Genomic DNA, 15,513 nt, shown 5'->3' with positions numbered 1-15,513 from the left:
AAATTGTACCATGCATACTTTCAGACCACAAGGCTATGAAGCTTGAAATGAACCACAGGAAAAAGTCTGGAAAACCTCCCAAAGCATGGAGGTTAAAGAACACCCTACTAAAGAATGAGTGGGTCAAGCAGGCAATTAGAGAAGTAATGTAAAAATATATGGAAACAAACGAAAATGAAAAGACAACAATCCAAACGCTTTGGGATGCAGCGAAGGCAGTCCTGAGAGGAAAATACGTTGCAATCCAGGCCTATCTCCAGAAACAAGAGAAATCCCAAATACAAAATCTAACAGCACACCTAAAGGAAATAGAAGCAGAACAGCAAAGGCAGCCTAAACCCAGCAGAAGAGGAGAAATAAGAACGATCAGAGCAGAAATAAACAATATAGAATCTAAAAAAGACTGTAGAGCAGATCAACGAAACCAAGAGTTGGTTTTTTGAAAAGATAAACAAAATTGACAAACCTCTAGCCAGGCGTCTCAAAAAGGAAAGGGAGATGACCCAAACAGATAAAATCATGAATGAAAATGGAATTATTACAACCCATCCCTCAGAGATACAAACAATTCTCAGGGAATACTATGAAAAATTATATGCCAACAAATTGGACAACCTGGAAGAAATGGACAAATTCCTAAACACGCACACTCTTCCAAAACTCAATCAGGAGGAAAGAGAAAGCTTGAACAGACCCATCACCGGCGAAGAAATTGAATCGGTTATCAAAAATCTCCCAACCAGTAAGAGTCCAGGACCAGATGGCTTCCCAGGGGAGTTCTACCAGACGTTTCAAGCAGAGATAATACCTATCCTTCTCAAGCTATTCCAAGTAATAGAAAGGGAAGGAAAACTTCCAGACTCATTCTATGAAGCCAGTATGACTTTGACTCCTAAACCAGACAGAGACCCAGTAAAAAAAGAGAACTAGAGGCCAATATCCCTGATGAATATAGATGCAAAAATTCTCAATAAGATACTAGCAAATCGAATTCAACAGCATATAAAAAGAATAACCCACCATGATCAAGTGGGATTCATTCCTGGGATGCAGGGCTGGTTCAACATTCGCAAATCAATCAACGTGATACATCACAGCAAGAAAAGGAAAGATAAGACCCATATGAGCCTGTCAATCGATGCAGAAAAGGCCTTTGACAAAATCCAGCACCCTTTCTTAATAAAAACCCTTGAGAAAGTCGGGATAGAAGGAACATACTTAAACATCATAAAAGCCATTTATGAAAAGCCCACAGCTAACATCATCCTCAATGGGGAAAAACTGAGAGCTTTGTCCCTGAGATCAGGAACGCGACGGGGATGCCCACTCTCACCGCTGTTGTTTAACATAGCGTTGGAAGTTCTAGCATCAGCCATCAGACAACAAAAGGAAATCAAAGGCATCCAAATTGGCAAAGATGAAGTCAAGCTTTCCCTTTTTGCAGATGACACGATACTACACATGGAAAATCTGATAGACTCCCCCAAAAGTCTGCTAGGACTGATACACGAATTCAGCAAAGTTGCAGGATACAAAATCAATGTACAGAAATCAGTCGCATTCTTATACGCTAACAATGAAGCAACAGAAAGACAAAGAAAGAAACTGATCCCATTCACAATTGCACCAAGAAGCATAAAATACCTAGGAATAACTCTAACCAAAGATGTAAAAGATCTGTGTGCTGAAAACTATAGAAAGCTTCTGAAGGTAATTGAAGAAGATATGAAGAAATGGAAAGACATTCCGTGCTCATGGATTGGAAGAATAAATATTGTCAAAATGTCAATACTACCCAAAGCTATCGACACATTCAATGCAATCCCAATCAAAATTGCACCAGCATTCTTCTCGAAACTAGCACAAGCAATCCTAAAATTCATATGGAACCACAAAAGGCCCCGAATGGCCAAAGTAATTTGGAAGAAGAAGACCAAAGCAGGAGGCATCACAATCCCAGACTTTAGCCTCAACTACGAAGCCGTCGTCATGAAGACAGCATGGTATTGGCACAAACACAGACACAGAGACCAATGGAATAGAATAGAAACCCCAGAACTAGACCCACAAACGTATGGCCAACTCATCTTTGACAAAGCAGGGAAGAACATCCAATGGAAAAAAGACAGTCTCTTTAACAAATGGTGCTGGGAGAACTGGACAGCAACACGCAGAAGGTTGAAACTAGACCACTTTCTCACACCATTCACAAAAATAAACTCAAAATGGATAAAGGACCTGAATGTGAGACAGGAAACCATCAAAACCCTAGAGAGGAAAGCAGGAAAAGACCTCTCTGACCTCAGCCGTAGCTATCTCTTACTCGACACATCCCCAAAGGCAAGGGAATTCAAAGCAAAAATGAATTACTGGGACCTTATGAAGATAAAAAGCTTCTGCACGGCAAAGGAAACAACCAACAAAACTAAAAGGCCAACAACGGAATGGGAAAAGATATTTGCAAATGACATATCGGACAAAGGGCTAGTATCCAAAATCTATAAAGCGCTCACCAAACTCCACAGCCAAAAAACAAATAACCCAGTGAACAAATGGGCAGCAAACATGAATAGACGCTTCTCTAAAGAAGACATCCGGATGGCCAACAGGCACATGTAAAGATGCTCAACGTCGCTCCTCATCAGGGAAATACAAATCAAAACCACACTCAGATATCACCTCACGCCAGTCAGAGTGGCCAAAATGAACAAATCAAGAGACTATAGATGCTGGAGAGGATGTGGAGAAACGGGAACTCTCTCGCACTGTTGGTGGGAATGCAAATTGGTGCAGCCACTCTGGAAAACAGTGTGGAGGTTCCTCAGAAAATTAAAAATACACCTACCCTATGACCCAGCAATAGCACTGCTAGGAATTTACCCAAGGGATACAGGAGTACTGATGCATAGGGGCACTTGCACCCCGATGTTTATAGCAGCACTCTCAACAATAGCCAAATGATGGAAAGAGCCTAAATGTCCATCAACTGATGAATGGATAAAGAAATTGTGGTTTCTATACACAATGGAGTACTACGTGGCAATGAGAAAGAATGAAATATGGCCCTCTGTAGCAACACGGATGGAACTGGAGAGTGTGATGCTAAGTGAAATAAGCCATACAGAGAAAGACAGATACCATATGGTTTCACTCTCAGGTGGATCCTGAGAAACTTAACAGAAACCCATGGGGGACAGGAAGAAAAAAAAAGGAGGTTAGAGTGGGAGAGAGCCAAAGCGTAAGAGACTCTTAAAAACTGAGAACAAACGGGGTTGATGGGGGGTGGGAGGGAGGGGAGGGTGGGTGATGGGTATTGAGGAGGGCACCTTTTGGGATGAGCACTGGGTGTTGTATGGAAACCAATGTGACAATAAATTTCATATATTGAAAAAAATAAATAAACATAAAAAATTCAACAACATCATGCCAGTCCTTCCCCCTGAGGACACAACGACCCCAGGCCCTTATCTGAAAACCCAACCCCTTACAGGGTAGGTTCTGTCCCAACACCAGCTGCCTGGTGCCTCACCTGGCTCCGCTTCCCCTTCCATCGCTCACAACAAAGCCAAGCTCCTCCTTGACCCCGGCCCTTGGCCTCGGAGTCAGACTGCTGGGAGAGTGCTCGGTCAGCCTCAGCTCCCGAGCGACCTCTCCGGAAAAGGCCTCTCCGGAACCACAGTGCGCAAGTGAGCGACATCTCCTCCTAACCCCTTCACTCGTTCAGATACACTCTTCTCAGATGTGCCTCCACCACCGTCTCCGAGGAGCACAGCAGCCAGAGCCTGGCGACCACAATGGTGCAGAGTCACAAATGGGCTCAACAAGGGTGGGTGGTTGTGTCTCTGCAGATGATTCGGGTGCACCAACACAGAAGCCCTTTTTGTGGGGGCTACCCTGTACGCTTGAGGGGCATCCCGCCCCCAGCCTGCTTCAGATTCTGGGTCTCCCTCTGTCTGCCCCTCCCCTGGCCACACTCTCTGTCTCTCTACATAGTAAGTAAACATTAGGAAAATTAGAAAACAACGACACTGATCAAACACTCCCAGCATAACTGTCACTTAAGCGATCCACTTCATCTAGTTGCCCTGCCATAGCCAGCCCGTCATCACAAAGCCTGCCCTGGGCAGGCACCTGTCAGGGGAGGAGGGCGGCCATAGCAGTGGGGGATAGGGAGCTGGGAGGCTGACACCATCACCACCCCATGGACGCTGGCTGAGCGTGGGCAAACTGGATGGCCATTTTAGAAGAACGATGGGTACGAGGCAAGGACTACTGGGTTTTGTTTTCTCCTGTAACAAATGCTGATGACCCAAATGTTTTCTATGACTTCTCAGTCTTCCCTGGCTTGCTCTTATACATGTGAGTAGCCTGTTAATCAACACATGATGAACTAGGAAAGATGAGTTCAATTTGAAGCATGTGTGAAGGCATCAAGGAGACCCCGAGGCAGTCACAACTGGAAGGACTGAGACCCCAACAAAAGGGAAACCCGCTGAGCCAACTCTAATGTTCAGAGTCCTCTCTCTCCCTCAAGGAATGTGAGGATTCTGAATTTCCTCAGGGATTGGAGGCAAGATACCAACGAGCTGCAAAGGAAACCTAACAGAAAGGCAAGCAGAAAGTCGCAGCTAACCGAGCTCTGGACAGCACAGGGAAGCACAGAAAATGAGCCCGGCACTCGGCAAGCACTGCCTGAGAAGCGACCCTTCCATCATCTCATTGTGCTGTGGAGAAAATAACTGGGCTTTGGGACCTAGCGTCAAGGACGGGTCCTCGGAAATACTCCAGGCCTCCAAATGGAGACCCTGGAGGTCTACACGGGGGTGGGGGACAGCGTGAGCCCAGCTCACACTGCACCTTACAAAGACTGAGCCCCACTCTCAACTCACTCATGCCTGAGTGGGCCCAATAACCGCCGCACTCGGGGTGTGTGGGATGAAATGCTGAAGGAATACAAGCACACGAAGAGCCTCTATGCTTCTCCATACAGTCCAGCACAAAAATAAAAACAAAGAAGAAATGAAAAGACAAGATAAGACCAGACAAAAAAAGACAGAAAAGAAAAGAAAAGAAAAGAAAAAAGAAGAAAGAAAAGAAAAGAAAAGAAAGGAAAAGGAAACGAAATGAAGGGAAAGGAAAGGCAAGGAAACGAAAGGAAAGGAAAGGAAGGGAAAGGCAAGGCAAGGCAAGGCAAGGCAAGGCAAGGCAAAGCAAGGCAAGGAAATGAAAGGAATGCCTGGGTGGCTCAGTCGGGGAAGCATCCCACTTTGGTTCATGTCATGATCTGACGCTTTATCGTTTGAGTCCCGCGTCGGGCTCTGTGGTGACAGTGAAGAGCCTGGAGCCTGCTTTGGATTCTGTGTCTCCCACTTTGCCTCCCCCTCCCCTGATCAAGTTTTGCCTCTACCTCTCTCTCTCTCTCAAAAGTAAATAATATTAAAAAAATTCTTTTAATAAGAAAAGGAAAGAAACAAACAAGGAAACAAAAAAAGAGAGGCACCTGGATACCTCAGTCTACTCGTTTAAGTGACCAACACTTGGTTTCCGCTCACATTTGTGAGTTTGAGCCCTGTGTTCGGCTCTCTACTGACAGAAAAGAGCCTCTCCTCAACAGTGTCTCTCTCTCTCTCCCCCGTCCTCTACCCCCACCCCTGCTCTCACTTTCTTTCTCCCTCAAAATAAATAGATAAACTTAAAAAACAAACAGGTTTTACATCATATCGACCCAAAGAAGAAAGAAGAGAAACAGACCAAGAGGAGACACATAGACTGGAGTTATTGGATGCAAAAGTCAACTGTCCAAAAACCATTCTTGACAAATGGGAAATTTTCAGAGACTCAAAACAGATTCTCAAACTGCAAATTATCAGAGCTAAAATTAAGATCTCCAGGTGCCTGAGTGGCTCAGTTGGTTAAGCATCTGACTTCAGCTCAAGTCATGATCTCATGATTCGGGAGTTTGAGCCCCGCGTTGGGCTCTGTGCTGACAGTGCAGAGCCTACAGCCTGCTTCGGCATCTGTGTCTCCCTCTCTCTCTGTTCTTCCCTTGCTCCCAGTCTGTCTAGCTCTCTAACATAATTAAAAGATTAAAAAATCTTGTTAATGGCATTAAGAACTCAGTCTGTGGGTTTCACATCAGACTAGACACAGGTGAATAGACTCAGTGAACTGAAAGATAGTAAGGTAAAAATATATCTAGACCATACACAGAGAAAACGTCCAGAAAATACAGAAGCCCAAAAGACACAGAAGATATGGTACAAAGGTCCAATAGGAACCCACAAGGTAGAGGAAACACAGAATGGGTAGTACCACTTCACTACAAAGATAAGAATCAAAACTGATAAAAGAACCATGAGAGTGACTCCACAAGGAACACCTGAGGCAAAAAGATGTTAACAGTCATGAGAGGACAAAGATACCGCCTTCCATGGGACAACAACAACAACACTACCAGCTGACTCTTCAAGAAGAGCAAATGAAGCCAGATGATGGATTGGCATGTATGAAAGGTGAACTAAAATAGCCACCAACCTGGAAGTCTTTACCTAACAGAAACATTCTTCCCAGTGAAGGCAAAGGAAAGATGTTTTTCAGGCGAAACAGAAGCAAAAACAAAAATAAAAACAGAAACAACAAAAACAACACACACACACACACACAAACCATGACTACACATCAACTACAGACACAAACTAAAAGCAATATTAAAGCAGCTTGTTGCACAAAAGAAATGTAGTCTCTGACAGAAATATGAAAAAACAAGGCTTGCAGAACAACGTCACAACAGAAAGGGTAACTATGAGAACAAACCTGAACAAGCAGTAAGTGCACGAAACAATGACAACAACGCCAAAATCCGTCTAAAACTTGAAAATATTAGCCAACAAAAGGTGAAGAGGAGTTCAGTGTGGTTCAAGTGTCAAAGAAAAGAGCAGGGGCGCCTGGGTAGCTCAGTCAGTTCAGTGTCCGACTTTGGCTCAGGTCACGATCTCACGGTTTGTGAGTTGGAGACCCACGTCAGACTCTGTGCTGATGACTCAGAGCCTGGAGCCTGCTTCAGATTCTGTGTCTCCCTTTCTGCTCTGCCCCTCACTCGATTGTATTATGTCTCTCTCAAAAAACAAATAAATCTTAAAGAAAAGATAAACGGAGAGAGCAGTGTCAGGGAAGCAGCACAAGTCCTGAATCAGGCAGGGGTCAGTTTAAAATGCACGTGCCTCTAGAAATAGATACATTCCAATTACCTAACAGATCAGTGTACAATTAAAAACTCCCTCCTACTTCTAAAGGAAGGCTAGAGACCAAAAGAACACACAACAGCTGGGACAATGAAGAAACTAATAATACGGTACGTGTAAACTAACCTATCAGTCATTACATGTGCACAAATGCTGCAAGGAAAAGGTTGACTCTCAAATTCATTAGAAGGAAACTAAGCATACGCTGTCACAAAGGTACACCTTCAAACGTAAGATCACAGACAGGTGGAAGTAAAAGATCCCCAGGCAAACCCTACCGAACAGTAAACTGATGTGGCCACTGGGACCCTCCAAGAAAGTATAACCTCTATAGCAAAAAGCTCTACTAGAGACCAAGAGGAACATTTCGCGATGGAACTTCCATCTACCAAGAGAACAAGACTTCTAAACTCGCATATACCTAATAACGCAATCTCAAAATACAGAAAAATTGACAAACATAGAAAAGGAAAAAGAGCCACATCCATAAGCACGATGGGAGACTTGACGATACATCTCTCAGTATCTGACAGAACTGACGACAACAGAAAACCCAAGGCAGTGGGACAGGGCTGTCCAATATGCGGTCACGTGCTCTACTGCAAGTACTTGAAACGCGGCTCCTCAAAGTGTGACGGGTGGAAAGTATAAAATGCACACCACATTTTAAAGACAACGTGATAAAAGAGAATTCAAAATCATTCATAATTTTTTCTCACGCCGGCTATACACTGAAATGATATTTTGGATATGCCTGTTAGTTATATTAGTAAACTCATTCTCGCCTATTCCTTACTTGGTTTCAAGTGGTTACTAAAATCTGAATTCTGTCATTAACAAACTTCATCTAACCTATAAATAGAGACTACTGCATTCCCCCAGTACACATTATTTTCACGTGCCCGGGGAACAGTTCATGAAAACAAATATATGCCAGGCCATTAGGAAAGTCAGCTCATCTGAAAGGACTGAAATACTGCAGGGCATATTTAGGGATTGCATTAGATTCACAGTTCAATTCCCCCAACAATTCATCACGCCCACAGTGATGGGATGAAGACAGGGAGACTTCCGGTGATGACCAGTCCTGGGCGACTGAGAGAGCACCATCACCCCTGCCACCACTTGAGGACAGGGAGAAGTAGGCTGTCGATGAACCAGGAAGCTGACTCTCACCTGACCCTGAATCTGCAGATGCCTTGATCTTGAGAACTTCCCAGTCTCCTCAACTGTAGGAAAGAAGTGTCTGTTTCTTATTAGGCAGCCAGTCTATGGTATTTTGTTACAACCACCCCAAAACACTGAGACAGATACCTTCACGGAATGAAGCTAGAAATCCGCACAAAGAGAACGAGAAAATCCCCTGAAGCATCAAGATGTGTTATGCTCCTAAACATTGTGATGAATTAAGAAAAAGATGCCACAATGAAAGTTAGGAAATAGTTTCACATAAAAGATAATAAACATTTGGCTTATCAAAATTTGTGAGATCAGTAAAGGCGTGCTTAAAAGGAGACTCATAGCTTTAGAATACATATATCATAGGGATAGCTCAGTTGCTTGGTGACCAACTCTTGATTTTGGCTCAGGGTATGATCCCACAGCCACAAGATCAATCCCCACCCTGGCTCCACACTGAGTGAGGAGCCTGCTCGAGATTCTCTCTCTCTCTCTCTCTCTCTCTCTCTCTCTCTCTCTCTCTCCCCCTCTCCCTCTGCCCCTCTGCCCTGCTCATGCTCTCATTCTAAAATGAATCAACACACTAAGAAGCAAATAAATACAATACACATACTGGAAAGGAACAAAAGCTAAAAATCAAATGAAGGATTTAGTTCAAGAACTACAAGATGGGACAGCAAACAATCACCAAGTACATGGAAAACAAAAGGGCAGAAATCAGTGCTGCAGGAAACAAATAGTAAATGACAGAAATAAAAAAAAAAGCCCAAGTTGGTTCTATGAAAAAGAAACAAAGCACAAAGTACCAATATCAAGAAGTTCTAAAGCAAATATCACATCAGATGCTGCAGATAGGAGGGATATTAGAAACCAGTTGACACTTACTCCTTGGAAAGTTTGGGAGGTCTGAGCAAATTACAAGAAAACAAAATGCCTTATCTAAATAGACACAAGAAGATATGGGAAATCAGAAAAATCCTATTTCCACTTAAGAAAGGAATCTGCAATGAAAACCCTTCTCACAAGGAAAACCCTACACCAGCTGTTGGCCTAGCACTTCTTCCCAAAAGAAAAGAACACACACAAAAACTCTTCTGGGAAAGCACAAGGAGTGCTTCTTCCTACGTTGTTTTAGGAGGCCAGCACGACCTTAATCCCAAACCCCAGCATGGACAGCACAAGAGGGTGCGAGGGAACACCCACCTCTCTCTTGAATACACATGCAAGAATGCAAAGCACACTATTTACAAATGGAATCCAGTGAAAAGAGAATGCATAGACATCAGGTTTGGATTATTCTAGAAGGGCAAAAGTTGTTTTAAGTAAAACCACAACATTGAAACAAATCACTTGTCCCCAAAATGCACAAAACACATTTCAGAAAATTTAGTATTATTATTTCTTTGATGATTGTTAAAAAATCAGAGCAAACTAAAAATAGAGGAGAATTTTCATGTTTTGATACACCTATCTACCAGTAACGCAACGGCAGGTGTCATATGTAGTGGTAAAATACTGAACCCTTTGGGGCACCTGAGTGGCTTCTAGTCGGTGAAGCGTCTGACCCTTGATTTCAGCTCAGGCCATGATCTCACGGTTCATGAGTTCAAGCCTCGCATCAGACTCTGTGCTGACAGGGCGGAGTCTGCTTGGGATCCACTCGCTTTGCCATCTCTCACTCCCCTTCCCATGCACGCTCTCAAAATCAATAAAGAAAGAAACTTTAAAAAATATTAAGTATACAAATCATTATGAAACCCTTCTCTCTCGTATCTGGAAGGAGACAAGGACACCTACTCTCACCACTTCCATTCAACACAGTACTGGAGGCCCTAGCCAATCCAAGGCAAGAAACATACAAATGGTTATACTATTGGATAGAAACAAAAGAAACTTACCACAAGGCAACACAGAGAATGTAAGGCAGACATACACAAGAATGTGAAAACCTCTGCCATTCACAGATGTATTCCACACACATAGAAAGAACTCATTCAAATCAACAAAAACCAAAACACACAACCTAATCACAAAGTGGCTTCCAAAAGGCAATTATTTCACAAAAGAAACACGTAAGTGGCCAAGACACACACAGGGGCGGGTCCCACGAATACACCATCCCTCCCAGCACCCGAGCCCCAGCAACCAGCTAACACACGAGAAGAGGCAATACCAGGCATCAGCCAGCCCTGAGCTCCCGCACGCCGTTGCTCGTGGGGAACAGACACGTGCCACCACTCACGCCCTGCTCCTCCACGGCAACCCAATACGGTGCATGTGGATCTGCAGGCAGCCTCTGCACAAACCGGAGCACCCACAGGAGAAAGAATAAACCGTGCTGTGCTCACACACTGGGCCTTCGACAGCAGGGGAGGACCAGCGCAGCCACGCAAGGAAAGCAGGTGCATTGCGCACACACAGCGCTCAAGGCTTGGCTCAACATGAAGCGAAGAACAAGCCAAAGCCAGCGCTGGTGAAAGTCAAGACCGTGGTTACCTTTGGGGGACGTTCGGTGGGAGTCAGTAGGAGGTAGGAAGCACGGTAAGGTTCCATTTCTTCATCCAGGTGGTGGTTCCAAGAATGGGTTCGCTGAGTGAAAGATATGGAAGATCAGCTGAAAGTAGTGGCCTAGGATGTTCCAAACGTCCACCGCGTGCCACCCAAAAATGCAGCTCTGTGCGGGCCCCTAACCCCCAAGAGAAGCAAGGAAGCCCCACCCATCTGAGTGCGGAATCAGGAAAGAGCATTCAGACACCCCAGGAGCTACCGCCACACCCTCCTCGCCTCCAGCTGTTCATCTGGGGGAGTCCACATCACCTTCCTGAACATAATTGGCCACAAGACACTGAATGCAGAAGCGGCTGGAAGAATAAAGATCTTGCACTAAGCCAATGCCACCCTTCTCCACAGTGTTGTTCTGAAAATGTACGTATTGTTTCCATGAAAGTTATGAGTACGCTAATCTGTACTAATTTATTGTCTTTAAGTGAATTCATCACCTCTGAGATGCTCGGATTTGGTTTGGATTCCTTAATGTTTGTTTTTGAGAGAGAGACAAAGGACACGTGAAGGGGAGGGGCAGAGGGAGAGGGCCACAGAGAATCTGAGACAAGTCCAGGCTGGCAGCTGGCAGCACAGAGCCCCACATGGGGCTCTAAACCATCAACTGTGAGATCACCACCTGAGCCAGAGTCAGACCCTTAACACAGAGAGCCACCTAGGTGCCTGCTTCAATTCTCGGTTTAACCTCACCACAGAAGAGATCAAGAGACACAACCCCCACACTCGAAGGCTCTCTGGGGCCCTCAAAACTCCCCTGATGTCCAAGTGTCCCAACACCACCGAGTCTGAGAAACACTGACCCAGGGAACAAAGGGCACTCTCCCCTTCTTCTCGTCAACTTCCCAATTTCTGTAGGGTTTCCCCAGCTCACCAGACTCTCTAGGGCCTGGCCCACAGGACGCAAGGGCCTAAGGCGACCTTTGTTCGTGGCAGCCACCTCGGGGGACAGAACGTGTGCGGCCTGTGCGGGGTCAGGGGACGGACAAGGCGGGAAGGTCTCCGACAGCCTCTGCGAGGGCGGGCGGCACACTCCTTACACGACAGCCGCGGCTGAGGCGGGCACCCGGAGAACCTCCCAGAAGCCACTACCGGCAGGGAGAAGGGCCCTTACCGCCTGCCGAGCGGTTAAGCCAGCACTGCCACGGGAGGCGCCCCCACACACACCCCGCCGCCACAGAGCGGCCACCACGACTCACGGGAGCCTGCGGGCGTCCACACGGACAGGCCGGCCTTTCGCCCGAGGGTGGCCAAATGCCGTCCCCCAAGTGAGCAGAACCAGGGCGCCCCGAGTCTCCCGGCCTCCCACGGCTGGCACTGGGGCCTCTGCGGGAGTCCGAGCGGCGCTGGGTCCACCAGAACTCACCTGCCTCGATCCGGACGGTCTTCCGAGAAACAGGGGCCCCACGACGACATCCTCGTAGGTGGAAGACTTCTAGCAAGGGAGAAGCCGGATGCTCAGAAGAGCACCTCCCTCGCCCTCCACAGCGCATGCGGGCTCCTACCGCAGGCAAGAGCCGCCGGCCTCCCGCCCACCTCTCCGCCTGGCAAATGCGCTGTGGCGCCAGCACCAACGGAACCTACTGCGTCAGGGTGGAAAGACCACCGGGTGGGACGCTGCACCGCAGAGACTCCTCAACACGCACCCTCCCGGACCCACTGGGGTACAACGTCAGAGGCGAACCCGATCTCAGCTGCGGACCTTGGGCGATGGACACACATCAGCACAGGTTTGGGGCTGTGACAAAGGCCTCGCCCTGGTGGGGGTTTCGGATACCTGCTCAGGGGAGAGGCTGTGCCTCAGTAAGGGCAGGTATGTGTGTGAAATCTCTGGACGATCCTCTCACGTTTGCTAAAACTGCTCTAGAAAAGTAGCCAAGAAGCCAAAACCACCCCCAAAAATATGCATGGGCGGGCCTCTGTGCAATCATAACCCAAGTCTGTGCTCTTTCCAAGCCCCTCCCCCACCCCCCTCCTCGGCCACCGACGGGGGCTCGGGAGCCTGTAAGAGCCCCAATGACGCTGATGGGCCACCTTTGGGCCCGCTTCGGGACACCCTGGGCTACGTTGGAGCCGCGCTGCTCCTGATTGTCCATGTTTCCCAAAGCGCGAGACCCCCCACCCCTTGTCGCTTTTGGAGGACTCACTGTGTCCCAGCAAAGCAGCAGTGCTGATTGCCCACCCACAGACACACTCTGATCCGTGTGAGGTGGCATCTCAGTGTGGTTTTGATTTGTAGTCCCCTGATGAGGAGTCACCTTGAGCATCTTTTCTTTTTTCTTGTATTCAATATAATTTATTGTCAAATTGGTTTCCATTCAACACGCAGTGCTCATCCCCACAGGTGCCCTCCTCAATGGCCATCACCCACTTTCCCCTCTCCCCCACCCCCCATCAACCCTCAGTTTGTTCTCAGTATTTAATAGTCTCTTAGAATATGCCTCCTTCCCTCTCTGCAACTTGTTTCCCCCTTTCCCCTCCCTTCTGGTCTCCTGTGAAGTTTCTCAGGATCCACATATGAATGAAAACATATGGTATCTGTCTTTCTCTGCCTGACTTATTTCACTTGGCAGAACACCCTGCAGTTCCTTCCACGTTGCTACAAATGGCCGGATTTCATCTTTTCTCACTGCCAAGTAGTATTCCATTGTATATAGAAACCTCATCTTCTTTATCCATTTGTCCATCGACGGGCATTTAGGCTCTTTCCATCATGTGGCTACTGTTGAAAATGCTGCTATAAAATTGGGGTACGAGTCCCCTGTGCATCAGCACTCCTGAATCCCCTGAATTCTAGCAGTGCTATTGCTGCGTCCTAGGGTAGATCTATTTTTAATGTGGTGAGGAACCTCCACACTGTTTCCAGAGTGGCTGCACCAGTTTTTCTTCCCACCAACAATGCAAGAGGGTTCCTGTTTCTCCTATCCTCTTCAGCATCTATAGTGTCCTGATTTGTTCATTTCCGCCACTCCGACTGATGTGAAGTGGAATCTCAGTGTGGTTTAGATTTGTATTTCTCTGATGAGGAGTGACGCTGAGTATCTTGTCATATGTCTCTTGGTCATCTGGATGTCTTCTTTGGAAAAGTACCTATTCATGTCTTCTGCCCATTTCATCACCCGATTATTTGTTTTCAGGTGTGGCGTTTGGTGAGTTCTTTATAGGTGTTTGGATACTAGCCCTGTGTCTGATACGTCATTTGTAAATATCTTTTCCCATTTCATGTGTTGTCTTTTTGTTTTGTTGCTTGTTTCCTTTGCAGTGCAGAGGGTGTTTATCTTGATTAGGTCCCTACAGTTCATTTTTGCTTTTCATTCCCTTGCCGTTGGAGACGTGTCATGTAAGAAATTGCCACAGCTGAGGTCGGAGAGGTTTTGTCCTGCTTTCTCCTCTGGGGTTTTAAAGGTTTCGTGTCTCACATTCAGGTCCTTTATCCATTTTGAGTTTATTTTTGTGTATGCTGTAAGAAAGTGATCTAGTTTCATTCTTCTGCATGTTGCTGTCCAGTTCTCCCAGCACCAGTGGTTAAAGAGTCTGGTTTTTTTCCATTGGATACTCTTTCTTGCTTTGTGGAAGATTAGTGGGCCGGGCCATACATTTGTGGGTCTGAATCTGGGTTCTCTATTCTGTTCCATTGGCCTATGTGTCTGTTTGTGTGCCCATGCCATACTGTCTTGATGATAACAGGTTTGTAGCAGAGGCTACATTCTGGGACTGTGATGCCTCCTGCTTTGGTTTTCTTCTCGAATATTACTTTGTATATTCGGGGTCTTTGGTGCTTCCATACACATGTTAGCATTATTTGTTCTAGCTTTGGAAAGAATGGTGGCACGATTTTGATGGGGATTGCATTGAAGGTGTAGATTGCTTTGGGTGGTATTGACATTTTAACAATATTCATTCTTCGAATCCATGAACATGGAATGTTTTCCCATTCTTTGTGTCTTCCTCAATTTACTTCATAAACCTTCTATAGTTTTCAGCACACACATCTTTTATATCTTTGGATAGGTTCATTCGTATTTTTAGGTTATTGATAGGTATTTTATGGTCCTGGTGCAACTATGAACGTGATCAGTTTCTTTACTTCTCTTTCTGTTTCGTTGGTATTGGTATATTAAAATGTGATGGGTTTCTGTACATTGATTTTGTACCCTGTGAGTTTGCTGAATTGATGTATCAGTTCAAGGAGACTTTTGGTGGATTCTGTCAGGTTTTCCAGGTAGAGTACAATATGGTCTGTGAAGAGTGAACGTTTGACTTCATCTTTGCCATTGTGATGCCATTTATTTCATTTTGTTGTCTGATTGCTGGTTCTAGGAATTGCCAAACTATGTTCAACAACAGTGGTGACAGTGGACATGCCTGTCATGTTCCTGATCTCAGGGGGAAAGTTTTCAGTTTATCCCCCGGAGAATTATATTAGCTGTGGGCTTGTATCATACATGGTTTTTATCATGTTTACATATGTTCCTTCTATTCTGACTTTCTTGAGGGTTTTTATTAAGAAAGGATGCTGTGTTTTTTCAAATGC

The sequence above is a fragment of the Lynx canadensis genome, chromosome D2 (genome assembly GCF_007474595.2).
Source record: "Lynx canadensis isolate LIC74 chromosome D2, mLynCan4.pri.v2, whole genome shotgun sequence".
Classification (NCBI taxonomy): Eukaryota; Metazoa; Chordata; class Mammalia; order Carnivora; family Felidae; genus Lynx; species Lynx canadensis.
The sequence above is the reverse complement of the archived record's forward strand: the minus strand, read 5'-3'. Positions refer to the sequence as shown.